Raw genomic sequence first — 14439 nt, forward strand, 5'->3', positions numbered from 1 at the left:
TAATAAACCCACAAAGTCATTTATCAATTACAGCTTGCAAATCAGCCTCACCAAAGTTTAAACCTAAAAAGTTAAAAACATCATCGTCTTAGGTGCTAACATCAATTGTTAGTATTAATGTTCCCGTTAGCCCCCACTCCGTCGATCTCTATTAATTTATACGGGCGAAAACCAATGTTATTTTGTAAGTTTCAAAGGTTGGATTTTAAAAAGCAATTATGATCCGCTAATTTTGTTTTTTGATTGGTGCGTTGGTATTTTCTGGGGGGTTTAATTGTAATTTCGTATTTAGAAAATACAAAAATATTAGTCGGTGTTCCGAATAGCACTTATGATGTATTAAGAAAATAAAAACTATTTCCCAGCGAAGTTTCGACGTCCATACCGAAATTCTAGTTACTCAAAATGTCTTCTCTCTTACAATTTGCACTTTATTTTTGCACAAATATTATGTCTAACAATTTTTAAATGTAATTTTAATTTTTTTAAATATTGTAATTGTATTTATATTTATAGATTAATGAGTATTGTTCTTAATTTAGTTCAATTTGAAGAATGATGGTATAAAATCTAAAATTTATTTATTTAACTTTTTTTGATCGGTAAGAGGTCAAAGTCAAGATTCATTATTATTATATCATGCGATTAATTATTATTATTTATTAAGCTTGTGTAGAGTTGAACCCAAGACAAGCTCTTGCCTTCTTTCTTGAACAATTTATTCTTATCTATTTTTACTAATTACCCTCTAAAATTATCTTCTTTTTCTTTATATTTACTATTCTAATTTTTTAATATAATATTTTTCATTTAATATTGACTTAATGTTCTATACCAATTATCACACACAACGTGATCCAAATCAATCACATCTATTAATCATTTCCTACTATTTCACAACTAGTTTTTTCATTTGAATATGTGTTGTGAAATGACAAATACCATCTTTTCCCTATATCTTCCAACCCTTTCACAAGACAGGGACTCCAGCTCTCTCCAAGAGCACTTGTTTTCTTAGACAATGATTTTTATCGAATCAAATTCTTCTAATTTGATTAATGCATATGCACTTTATTCATACTAACAATCATTGGACTCAGCAATACTGCATGAAAACTGAGGATTCCTTTACATTAGTGGTTCTTCAAGTTCGACACCTCAATTATATAACTAAAATGAGGATGTGTGGTGAAATATTCATTTGAAACAATCTTTTGCATCATATGAATCACTTATGAGAGACAACTATCTCTAACAATCTAACACTTGAGATTCTAGAAAATAACATACACCTTACCCAATGAAAGCATAAATGATGTGAGGATCACCAAGTTGTATGCCTGCCATAGGAAGAGTATGTGACGTGTCTATTTCAGATCAATTGTGCTGACAAAAATTAAAGAGGTTAGGAATAAAAGACGAAGTGGCCCCTTCATAGAGGTATTTTATTAGTGGTGAACAAGGGCCCTAATCACAAAATAATTTCAAGTAAATATTGAATCATTTTACATTCAATAATTTAAGACGCCTTCCGAGAATACAATAATGCTAGAACACAAATATTCTAAATTACATTTTTTTTTCTGTAATCCAGCGTACTAAGCATAAATATTTTTTAAATCAACATGTTTGCGGTTAAATAGGGGTATGAGTGATTGAAGTTCCTGCCAAGTGGAGTTCAATGCCTGGGCTGGAAACCCAAAACTTGGATATGAGTTACTTTGCACTAACAATCTCCAACAAGCTAATCATAATGTGCACAGTTTTGAAATATAGAATTCAATTCATATAAGGAGCTATCATAATAGTGAGAGGCAGTGTTAATGATTTCAGTGCATGCATTAAGGGCTAGTCACAACCTATGTTATCCCAAGTTTTTGAGAGGAGGGACATGGGGACAGGGAAATGGGTTTTGAGGACGGATTTTTTTTTCGAAGCAGGGGACAGCAGGGGACAACAGTGGGAACAGCTATATAAAAAGTAGGAAAAATTTAAAATATACAGAAAAATTTTAAATATTCGTATAAAAACATAGATTACGCATGCTTATATAAATTATAAAACTTTAACTTATAATGTTTGTGTTAAATAAATTAACTTTAGAGTTCACATAAGAGTATGTGTATATATATATATATACTACAAGCTCCAGTACTCTACATTTTCACAAATAATTTGTAGTGTATATATATATATGTGCGCATTCACAATACATATGTTACCTTTACTATAATGAAAAAGATGAGGATCATTGTGTTAGCTTGTCATTGAAATAAGCGACAAAACCGGTTGATAGTTTGAAATGGAACTATAGTGGGAAGTAAACACAGATTATTCATAAAAGTCACAGCCTGCTATGTTAGACGACAGAGTCCTGTAATAAAGATGAGGCAAAGTAAATAGTAGTAATTGCTCATAGCGATATCGTGACGGTAAGAATACGAAGACAAACTGAAGATTTTCTCTGTCAAAGTGCAATATAAAGGATAGCATAAGATAAGCCCAATAACAATAAAAGATTTGCGGCAAAACAGAGGTTGACAAAATTAAGAAGAGTCAAATTACAATTATATTACTGTTGAGTGCACCGACAGATTTTAATGATACAGAGGTTCACGTTGGCGATTATGGTATGGTATAAATTATAATGAAGCCTGAGATGTGACTCAGCTATGCCATGTCATCGAGCATGACCAAACAATATATAACGGCAGCGACAGGTTATAATATTAGGTTTCCCAAATACTTGAAAATTATCATAAGAGAAGCCTTCAAAATGATTTTGGAAGAATTAATAGCAAGAATGATACGCAGTAATTTATATAGACAACGCTATATTTTATGTTATTAACAAAAAAAGATGTTAAAAGAAACAATAATCCTATGCACAGGTCAGTGGTATAATCCTACACACAGTTCACAAACTTATAAGTAAATGAGACGGCAGATTGAAGATGGTAAAGAGAGCAGAGGATACAGTATACTGGTAGAGACATGCGTTGATATTGATAAGAAGAAAAGCCGGAAGTATGCAAGACAAATACATAAGATGGAAGTCTGTGTGCGTCAGGAGCTGCACGGCATGAAGTTTCTTTGTTGAAGGCGATAGCTGTGGAGTGGGCTTTGAGTTTGAGTATCGTAAGATCAAGTTCCCAGTATATATGCGATATTTGGTACTGTCAAAAATGTATCTACAGCCTCTTTCGAAGGTTTAAAATACAAAAGAAAAAAAAAGAATTATGTTCAAGTGATAATAAATAAAAAGATTTAAAAATGGAAGGCTAAGACAATTAAGATAAGGAAGAAATTATTTATCGCTCACCCGATAATACAATATCAAAGATTAATTAATAATAGGCAAATATTATTTTATTTTAAAAGGAATATGACTTTTGATTTTGGAAAGTCACGACTTTAGGAGTATAAAAAAGCAATATATCACCAAGAAAAAGTGAAAATTGAGAAAAAGTAATAAGAAAAGAGTCAGTAAGGCAAGAGTATCAAGAACCTAAATTATAGCAGAGATAGAAGTATCAAAGATCTATATAGATTCAGATATTTAATCTGAAATATACATATAGCAGTGTAAAGGGTGTATAAAAGATATTATGTAATCAGATTTTTATCCGATATATGAATACATGTATTTTTGTGAATACATAAGGAAGAGCAATTGGCCAACTTCAAAAGGAGAAATTAGAATATAAATTGATACAAAGATAAGAAGGGAGAAGTGTGTATTAAAAAGCATCCATCATCAATTGAAATAAGCAATAGCATCAAGGTGGAAAATAAGTTTCAGTGCAGTGGGTCGGTGCTCATTTAGACAAAAGTGGGGGTTGGTGTTTCCAGTTGGTCGAAGCTTGCTAAGTGTGGGAGTCGGAGCTTTCAGTGAGTTGGTGCTCATAAACATAGAGGTTGTAGCCTCTAGTAAATTGAAACCTATAAACCATTGTAAAAGAATAGTTTATATGAGAAAACATTTATTTTCTATGGTTTTCTCCTGCATTGGGTTTTCACATAAATCTTTTGTTATTGTGTTCATATGCATAATTGTTCATTTCAGCATTCAAAGTTAATTGTTTGGATAAAAGTTTTAAATTGAAAAATTCATTATTATACTGATTCACCCCCCCCCCCCTCAGTATAATCGTGTGCTCTTCAATGACTACCATTTCAGCCAATGCATCTTTTTTCAATCTACCTCCATGATTGAGTACTGTTACGTAGAAGAGAAAGAAAGAAGAAATCCCACCTGAAGAGTCTGACAGACAGGAAACCAAGTCAAGGATTTCAAAGAATAAGAAAGTCAAGACAGTTTCTCGGTGGTTGATGAAAATCACAATAAATATGCTGAAGTAGTTGAACCACTTGTAGATAAATCTATTGAAGACATGCAACCTACTGATTATAGAATTATAAGAGTTGAACTCGGTAAACAAACCAGGCAGGGTTATCAACAAGATGCATATGAGGCCATCAATTTCCTAACATGAAAAAATGATGAGCTATGGGATAAGAAGAGCAAACTGAAGGAGGAGAATGCATGTCTCCTATGGATCATTGAAGAACTGAAGAAGTCTTCTTCGAGTATTGAATTTGTTCAAGGTATTTGTACTGAGAAGATCAAAAGAAAGGCAAAAGTTGTAGACAAATGGGTAACCGACATTTTATCACAAGGTTACCAACAATTTTGTGATATTACAGGATGTTGAGGAAGGGAAAAGAGGTTGTTGCTCAATTAAGTGATATTCAAGGGTCACTTAAACAACAATTACAGTTGCTAGATGGGGACATTGGTTCTTGGAAGAGTATGATGGAGATTGACTTGGAGGGTTTATGTGCTTATGAATTCATGTGGTAGTGTTGAAGATTGGTGAGCAAAAACACATGATCAGCAAATGCTACAGAAAGTTGTCATGTCAAGTAATTGCTGAGAACAGAGAACCCAAGAAAAAAGAAGATATTCCTACTAAGTTCACTGAAGTGATTTGCTTATAGCTTGAAGCAGATGATTTCAATCTCAGTACAATGAATACATTAGCAAGATGGAAGTGTTCACTTGACAAATTGCAAAGTAAAAAGGAATCTCCTATTAAGGAAATTTCAGAGGCAGCTAACACATATTGAAGGATCATAATGGTCGTTGAGTACATCAGTGAGCCTGATGCTGAAGTTGTGCGGAACTCATTGCAGAAATTTGCAAATGTTGTTGACACTTTGTGAACATTTCAATTTTCCATATGTTTTAAGTAAAATAGTAGTAGAAAAGATACATGTAAAGAGCATCTATGTTGTAAATACAGGATAACATGTACTTGTATTAACAATTCATGTAGTTAAGTTGCAATTGCATTAGGCATGCAACTTTGAATAAAGTCAAAGTAGTTAGTTAGAGATATGTCAAGGTGGTTGAGGCTGTTCCACTTTTTCTTCCACCTGTCTCCTTGTTTTTCCTATATAAAGGAGAGAGCTCATTGTAAATAATCATCTTTTGCTTTAAAGGAGAAGGCTTGGCTTGTGACTAGCAGGTTTTGTATTTCTTGTTGCAAATCTTTTAAGTGAATAAATAAGCAAGTTTTTCCCAAACTTTGAGTTGTGATACTTGGAGTTAATCTTTGTCTCTTACGTTGCATTGATTAATTCATCTTTGTTACTTCTTTTTTTGTTAAGCATTTGAGAAGTTAGTGTTGTTTTTGGAAGACTTTGAGCTTTCATATACAAGATTATCATGGCTAGCCTTAAACATCACACACTAAGGAAGAAATTAAGCTTGGAAAAGTAAGTCAAACTTTAACTATTTAACACTTTTGCACTAGGAATCAAGCCTTAGTGTGTGATGTTTAAGCCGTTCGGATTATCATAGTATGATAGTGGCTGCAAGTACTAAGATTTAAAGACTTGGAACTTTATTTCTTGGTATATATTTTTATATTTGGATAGTCAGCAAAAGACTTTGAGCTTTGTTAGTTGTTCGTCCTTTTGTTTTAAGAAGATTACTTGTAGAAGACTTTGGGTTCTTGCTATCAATCACCTAAGTTATAACTGCTGTCTTAAGGTTGTTCTTACGTCAATTCTTAAGCCACCAGTATTACCGTAGTAGAAGATTATTTTTGTAAAATTGCAAATAGTTGTTAGTATAAGATCATTCGTGAAAGAAGAGGAATTGCTCTTGCGAATCACCCATTTGTTAATTCCAGTTAGATCTTTGTTGTAGCCACCTACGGTGGGAAGGGATGTGATATCCCCACTTTAATAAGATTTAATTGTTAGTAATTATTAAAATAATGTAAAAGAATAAATAGTATAATAATATTATGAGTGAATAATAATTATAACTATAGTTATATGTTATAAAAAATAATATAGTATAATACAAAGGTATTAATCATAAATAATAATAAGATTAAAATATCAAATATCAAATATTATTATTAATATATAAATATAATAGAATATTAAATAAATGAAATAATAATAATATAGTTACCACATAATTATTAAAATGAGTTCCAAAGGACACGACCATTTGAAATACTTAGCAAAGCATGCTACCACGTCATCTACAAAAGGCGTGGCCTCAATCTCAGTATTGACGGCATCCGTGTAACATCTCAGGAACGTGAGACTTTGTGGCCTATCATAAGTACCAATATGACTAGTCATGTCAAATCTATTAACTATCCTAACCCAGTCCTTTGATCTAATCATGTTGCCATCTCTAAACTTGTTGTCCACTTGGGACATCTGAAAACTAACAGAACCATCTCAAGCACCTCGCTCCCTACTCCGATCTCTAGGGAGTGCAATCTGCTGTAGCGTGTCAGAAAGCTATTACAATAGTTGAGCAAAATGATGCTGACCATGCGCAAGATCCCTCAATGGCTCCTAAGCCTCTTTATGAACCTCAGAACTCATGCCAACATCCCTATGCTTCGTATCAGCTGAAACTCTTGGATTACCAGCACCCCTATCACCCATAGTACCAAACTGAATATCCAGTTCTCCATCCCCAGGAGGAGAAGTACATCCTCTGCGGGTATAATGTCTACCCGAAATGAATCTCTGGCCATAATGCACTAAATGATAAATCTCTGAATAATGCACTGAAGAATAGATCTTTGAATAATGCATTGATTAATAGGTCACTAAATACCAAATCTCAGAAATAATGCACTAAACAAAAAATCTCCAAGTAATGTACATATCAAGTCTCTAAATAATGTGCTAATCAATAAGCCTCTGAATCCGATTCCTTGCAAGCTGGCAGAAAATCGCTCTGATAGCACTGTAATGAGCCCAACTAGTTCCCTCCATTGAATATAAGATTCTCCAAATTTTTTTAACACAATACTGAAATACGCAAATAGACTTTTCACAACTAGCTATGTCGTCTATCAAATTTCAGATTAATTTGGCAATTCAAATCTTGCAAATTTATTTCTTCCCAATTCATTCATCTATGCTTTGCACATGAAACTCAACTGAATGCAATACCAGTATAATGATAAATCACAATGGGCAATTTCCACTATCAATAATGCCAATAATCACCATATGATTGGACTTGTACTAATGATTTGCAAATTACTTGCTTCACAAAGAGAGTTACAACTAAACATGGGGTGAATTTGGAATGTTCATTGCAATTCCAACTCCCTGAATTCTGTGATTTATTGCAATTATTATCTACTGCTTCAGCAACTAAAATAGGAAATTACAATGATGCATTAAAAAAACTTGAACATCTTCATGCTTGATTTGCAGAAGGAAGATGACATTTCCTTCACCCAATCTGCTCTCTAAATGTCCTACATGACTGCTAGATGTAGCCCAATGATGTAGATTGATCACACACATGCAACCTTTGTTTGTGACACGAAATCATGCCCAATAGTTGCATTGAAATTTAGTGACAACCCTTATTTGTTCATCCCAGCAATGGCAAGAACCAATGCCAATATTGGCGTACAATGCAAGAAGAAATCTGTCCAGCTTGTATTGCTAATACGAGGCATGTTAAAGTCATAATAGGTGGCTCAGAAATGCAGCTCGAAATGCAAAGAAAATACAGCCCAAAATTAGATGCTCACTTTGGATAATTGACACCAATGCTTGGAATTAAGGCGCTCAAATTTTGTAGTTAAAGGCGCCCAAATTTCACCATACCCTAGTTCCAATTTACTGGAATACCAGATGCTTAAATCTGCAAATGAGTGATAATGGATTTTAGACTTAAAACCCACGCTATTACAAAGACTAGACACCGACAATGAGAATGAAATCCAAATACTGGAAATCTCCCAATGGAAGATGAAATTTATTTTAAACTCTAGCAGAACAAAGTCTTCCAAACCACAGTAGTCGCATAACTGGAAGGCAGACAAATTCTCATGATTTCACTATTAAATTCTTGAGCACATAATTGCTTCTTAGCCACAGAGAAAAATAGTAAGAGAAGCCACCTTAATTTGGATTGCAAATCAATCAATACCACTATACCTATGCAGTGGATTGATGCACACAATCTCAAAACCCTCACAGAGAATAATAAAAAATCAATAGACAATTGGATGCTAATACCTCATAAATGGATTATATTTATAATGTAATTGTGCAACTTGGCTTCCTCTTCACACTCCTCAATAAAGAAGTTTCAACTACACCACACCAACTTATAACATGAAGTAACATAAATAGCTTTTATAATAATGAAGCCTCATTAATTAATTAATAAACATGAACTCCATCAATAAATAACTTAATCATATGAAGATGACGACCTACTGCCAACACCACCCCTGCCCTACCAAATATAACACTTACCTAAAATAGACTTACTATAAATCATAGTTCCAAAATCGCCTTAAAATCACCAAAATTGTCGATTTGGTGATAAGATTCATGACTCCTGATTTTTTTGGGATCGGAAATCGTTGTTGGCAATTTTTTCATTTGAATCACTTGAATCGCCAATATCGGCGATTCATGGCATAAATCGCCCAAATCGCCATCGGCTGGAAGCATAAAAAGTTGGATTTAAAAAAAAAACACATGTTTTATTTGCTTTCTAATTTGTCTTTCTTCTTTGTTATTACCCTAAAAAGCCTTCTATTTGCTTAACATGAGTAGAAGAGAGAAAGAGTGAGAGAGAAGAAGAGAAAAGAAAATCCACAGGTTTCCAACTAGCAATAAGAAAGAGCACCAAAGAGATCAAAAGTCCATCTGGGGAGGCCATAAATTGCATTGGGAGTATTAAGGAGTCAATATCAACACTCCTCAACTCATTTGCAAGAGGTAAGTGCTCGTTTTTTTTTGCATGTTAGTGTATTATGCATTTTTTGTTTAATTTTTTAGTTTTCATTTGCAAATCTTGAATGTTTTTTATTTTTACTAAATTGCAAACTAGGGTTTGTTGTTTTGTAGCTTTTGTTTATTAGTTGCAAACTTTGATATTTTACATGAATTTTTTTTATTGCAGCAGCCCTTTGCTTTCATTTTCCAATTTCCACAATGGGTAAAAAAGATGAATGCTGGAAATATAATGAAGAGTTTCCTGGAAGAACCAAATATCAAACAAAATGTATATTTATTATTTTCTAAAGAAAAAATAAATTCCGGAGGTATCTATAGATTGAAATACCACATTGCTGGCATACCTGGCGATGATGTCACAGTTTGCACTCATCAAACTGCTGAGGCAAAATGCACTTGTTTAGTGGCATTAGAAAAAATTGAACAAGACAAGTTGAATAGGAAAATGCAACTTGAAGGGTTAAGAGGTATTGGCTCCCGTGCTCCCGCATCTACATTTGCATTTGCATCAGCTTCTATATCCGTAGGTTGTGTTGGAGAGGGTTCTTCCAGGCCTCCTTTTCGTCCTAGTTCTAGTGCTCATGCGAGTGTTAGTGGTAGTCGGTCTTATATTGAGACAGAGTCCAACACCAACCTATTGCAGCCTAGAGTGCGGAAAAACAGAATGGATAGTTACTTTGTGCCCGCACTACTCCTGGCTCCCAACCCATGCTTGAGGGCATGGGTTTGAACAAGGAGATTCATGATGCTGCTAGAAAAGAGATATGCAAATTTTGGTACGTTTGCAACATTCCATTTATTGCAGCCAGGCAATTGATTCTTTTTTCTTTGTTTTCTTTAAAGTTAAAAGTAAAAGTAAAACTTTAATTATATCCACTTGTTTTATGATTTGAGTTTTTGACATCTAAATTTCGAATCAATATCATTATCTATTTGTGACAGGGCTCCTTATTGGCAGAACATGATAAATGCAATTGCTGTTTGTGGTCTGGGGTTTAAAGCCCCAACTGAGGCTGAGTTGAGTGGATACCTCTTGGATGAAATGGTTGAGGATATGAGGCATAAGTTTGAGGACAACCGAAAGGAGTGGATCGAAAAGAGTTGCACCATCATGACTGATGGTTGGATAGATAGGAGGGGAAGAACACTCCTCAATTTTCTTGTATCCTATGGAGGTGATTGATCATTCTACTTTCCTACATACATAATTTTGAATCATGATTGACTATTTCAAATTTTGATTTGTTGATTGCTAATTATAATTTGTTATTTTGTTACTTGTAGGATATACCATGTTCCTCAAATCCATTGATGCTTCTGCTCATGTAAAAAATGCCACATGCTTATGTGAGGTTATTGAGGAAGTCATAACAGAGGTGGGGGAACAACATGAGGTGCAAGTGGTGACGGATAAAGCAACAAGTTATGTTGCTGCAGGTAAACTTTTAACTTTTCAAGTTTTGAAAATAAATTTATAATTTATTTGAATTTTGAACTTTTTCTAATTCTAACTTAGAATTTCTAAGTTTCCTAAGTTCTAACATGTTTGAAATTTGAATTTTTAATTCTAATTAACTTAAAATTGTTGTAGGTAAACTTTTAATGGAGAGGCACCCCACCATATTTTGGTCCCCTTGTGTGGCACACTGCATTGACCTCATGTTGGAGGAAATTGGCAAACTTGAGTGGGTCAAGTCATGTGTGTAAAGGGCAAAAAACATATGCAAGTTTATTTATAATCATTCATTTGTCCTTAGCACAATGAGGAAGTACACAGGAGACAAAGAGTTAGCTCGCCCAGGGATCAGGAGGTTTGCCTCGAATTTCATCACCTTGCAGTCCTTGTTGACATCAAAGGATGATTTGAGGAGCATGTTTGTTGGGCGGGAGTGGATTTCATCTTCCTATGCTGCGACCACTGCAGGGATAGATGTGGTGGATTGCATATTTGATGATGATGGTTTTTGGAAACATGCTAGAGAAATCCTTAAGGTAAATTTATTGCAATTTAACATTTAATATTTTATAGTTTACTATGCTAATTGTTTAATGATTTAGTTTTACCTTATATTATTGAATTATTCTATAGTTAAGTTTTGACTCAAATTTTTGTTTTACTTTATATGTAGGCCACTAAGCCCCTTGTATCTCTCCTACGAACTACTTATAGGGAGAAGCCCTCTATGGGCTACATATATGAGGGCATGGATAGGGCCAAGGAGGCCATTAGAGCCCAGTATGCAGGAGTGCAAGAGAAGTATGCCCCTATTTGGGACATCACTGATAGTAGATGGCATAATCAGCTCCACAGACCCATCCATACAGCAGCTTACTTTTTGAATCCAGCATTTCGTTTCCATCCTGACTTCAAGGCGGATGAGGAGGTTCTCATCGGATTATATACAGTGATCCAGAGGTTGAGTATTGATGAAGATAGCAGTGCTACAATTATTGAGCTTGATAAGTTCAATAATAAAGAAGGGCCACTTTTCTCTAGCAGGATGGCCATAGATGCTCGAGAAACAATACAGCCAGGTAAAAATTAAATAATATTTTCAATGTTCATGAATCTAGATTCTAAACTTAAAGTTGATTATGTAATTTTAGAGTTAACTTGCAATTTGTAATTTGTAAATGAGACTAATTGTTTTTATTTTCCCTTATTTTAGATAGATGGTGGCAAATGTTTGGGGCCACAACCCCAAAACTTCAAAACATTGCCATCCGTATTCTGAGTCAGCCAAGTAGCGCTTCTGGATGTGAGCGCAGTTGGTCCATGTTCGAGCACATCCACTAGAGGAGAAAAAGGTTGACAGTGCAAAGGTTGAATGATCTTGTCTTTGTTCATTACAACCTCCATCTTAGGATCAGACAGATTTTGAGCACCGACTCCTCTCCGATCATTCCGGAGGAGATTCATCCAGAATCAGAGTGGCTCACGGAGGTTGTGGACCCAGTCTTCACTAAGGAAGACCGTGCGTGGGTTGACCAGGTGGACATAGAGGCTGAGGCAGCTAGAGCACGTTCTTCAGGCATTGGTAGACACATACGCGCACGCACAGACACAGGCCCTAGCGACATTTGTGAGCCCATCTTACATGCGGGAGATATGGCTCAGTAGTCCTTTAGGACCTACATTAGACGCCTTGCTAGTAGGCAGATTGGATACTTAGAGGCTGAGGCTGCAGCCGAGCTTGAGGATGATGATGACTATGAGCCTAAGGCTTGAGCTAGAGCCTTGTTTTTATATTTTGTTTATAGATATTGATATTGAATCATTGATAGACATATGTTTCAAACTTTCATGGATCTTCATCTTACGATTTGATGTCTTATGGATCATTTTAAATACATTCTATGATTTAAATCATTATGATCATTTAATTTCTATTTACTTCAGCTAGCCTACAATTTACATTTTAGATAACATAGTTACGTATGTGATGGATTTTATGTTCCAAACTCCCATGTTTATGTATGTTAAGTTTTAACTTCTATTTGATGATGTGATAGTGTGTTTAAGTTATATTCAATAAAGGGTGCATGAAATAAGCATTAAATTGTTAAAATCTTAAAATTTAAAGGGTTTTTTCAAATTTGCCGATTCATTGCCGATTCACGATTCGATTCGGCCTTGCTGATTCTGATCTAATTCTGATTCATGTTACTTTGTTATAAATAGCAAGTTTGCGTCAAAGAACCTCAAAACTCATTGTTAGCTCACGAGGGTCACCATGATGAACTAACCTAGAGCATTCAGAAACTTGCTAAAAATGGGGACATTGCAAGTTTTTAATTTCAGTGTGATTTCTACTTGAATTTCAAACTCTCTAAGGCTTGATTTTTCCTTCTTTATACCTAGATTTCTTCTTCTATTATATTTTAGTTCTGATTTTTCCTCCTCTAGCCCTATTCTGTTTTCCTCTAACATTCGTTCTTCACCATTTTGAGCACTTTGGAATTAAGAAATTTCATTGGAATAACTTCATATCTAGGTGGGCTTTTGAAATTGTAAAGATTTTAACAAAGAGGAGGTAGAACTTTGATAACTGTTAGGATTATGAACCTTGAGAGGTGGTTGGATTCTGTCCTCCTCTAGGGATTACTTTTGCAAGTTGACTTCCCAAAATCATTTCATTGCTTTCACTTATTTCCCTTTATTCATCATTTCACGATTGAACCTCACATTGTAGTCAGTTGGAAACCATCAAGACTTGGGTAGAATTTTGAGGGTTGTCGGGATTGTGTGTCCTAAGACATGGTAGGACTGCGACCTACTCTTAAGATTGTTTTCATTTTGGATGTTAACTTCCAATTTGCTCACTTCAATCTCTTTGGCTTGGAGGGAGAAATAATTTATATATAAAATATAACATTTAAGTATATTAGAGTTTCTTATACTTTATGTTAAATTATGTCAAGATGTGTGAGGGTAATTTCAGGTTTGTTGTAGTTACAATAAAGATTTTAGATCTTAGGGTTTTCTTAAAAGCTCCAGCCTTGGCCAAATTTCAGTAATCAGCTCGCCTTTGCCAATGCTATCTCCTATAACCTTTCCTTAACTTTTCAAAATAAAATTGAAATTGAAAGAAGGATTTTCAAAAGATTTTGACTTGTTTCATGACAAATCCTTTGATTTAAATCACACCTCCTCGACTTGGTTAGCTACCCAACAAGCCTAAGTTGCTCAGACTCATCTCTTAGACTTGGAGACTTGGAAATTACCCCCAACTAAGGTGGCCACTACTTGTATTGCTAAAGCCAAAAGAAGGGGTCCCCACTTGAAATGGGGTGATGGTGTGAACACCGCACAAAAGGACGCACACAATTCTTGAGTAGGAAAACACTATATACTCGGCCTAAAAAAATATTTTTTCTTGATAATATGAAACCCAATCCTTAATAATATATTAAGCACATTTCAATTAAATGACATTCAAAAAATGTATTTGTAACAAAAAAGTCGACATTAATAGAGATACAATCATATTCATACAGCAGGAATGCAAATAGATATTATAACTAGATGTGTATTGTAATGAATAGTAATAAAATAAAAAAATTCCACTGATCAATTTGATTCCACTAAAATGATAATTTCCACAACAATGTTTGAGTCTTTAA

The 14439-nt window shown here is 34.4% G+C and overlaps 1 protein-coding gene across 2 annotated transcripts in view; it reads right to left on the minus strand.

Annotated features, from left to right (window-relative positions):
- Nucleotides 1–14439, minus strand: part of TPC1 (two-pore channel 1) — a 288494-nt gene that overhangs the window by 12660 nt on the left and 261395 nt on the right. The window lies entirely within an intron of this gene.

Source organism: Cupressus sempervirens, chromosome 3, assembly GCF_028749045.1.
Source record: "Cupressus sempervirens isolate cs-2001-9-10 chromosome 3, ASM2874904v1, whole genome shotgun sequence".
Taxonomy (NCBI): domain Eukaryota; kingdom Viridiplantae; phylum Streptophyta; class Pinopsida; order Cupressales; family Cupressaceae; genus Cupressus; species Cupressus sempervirens.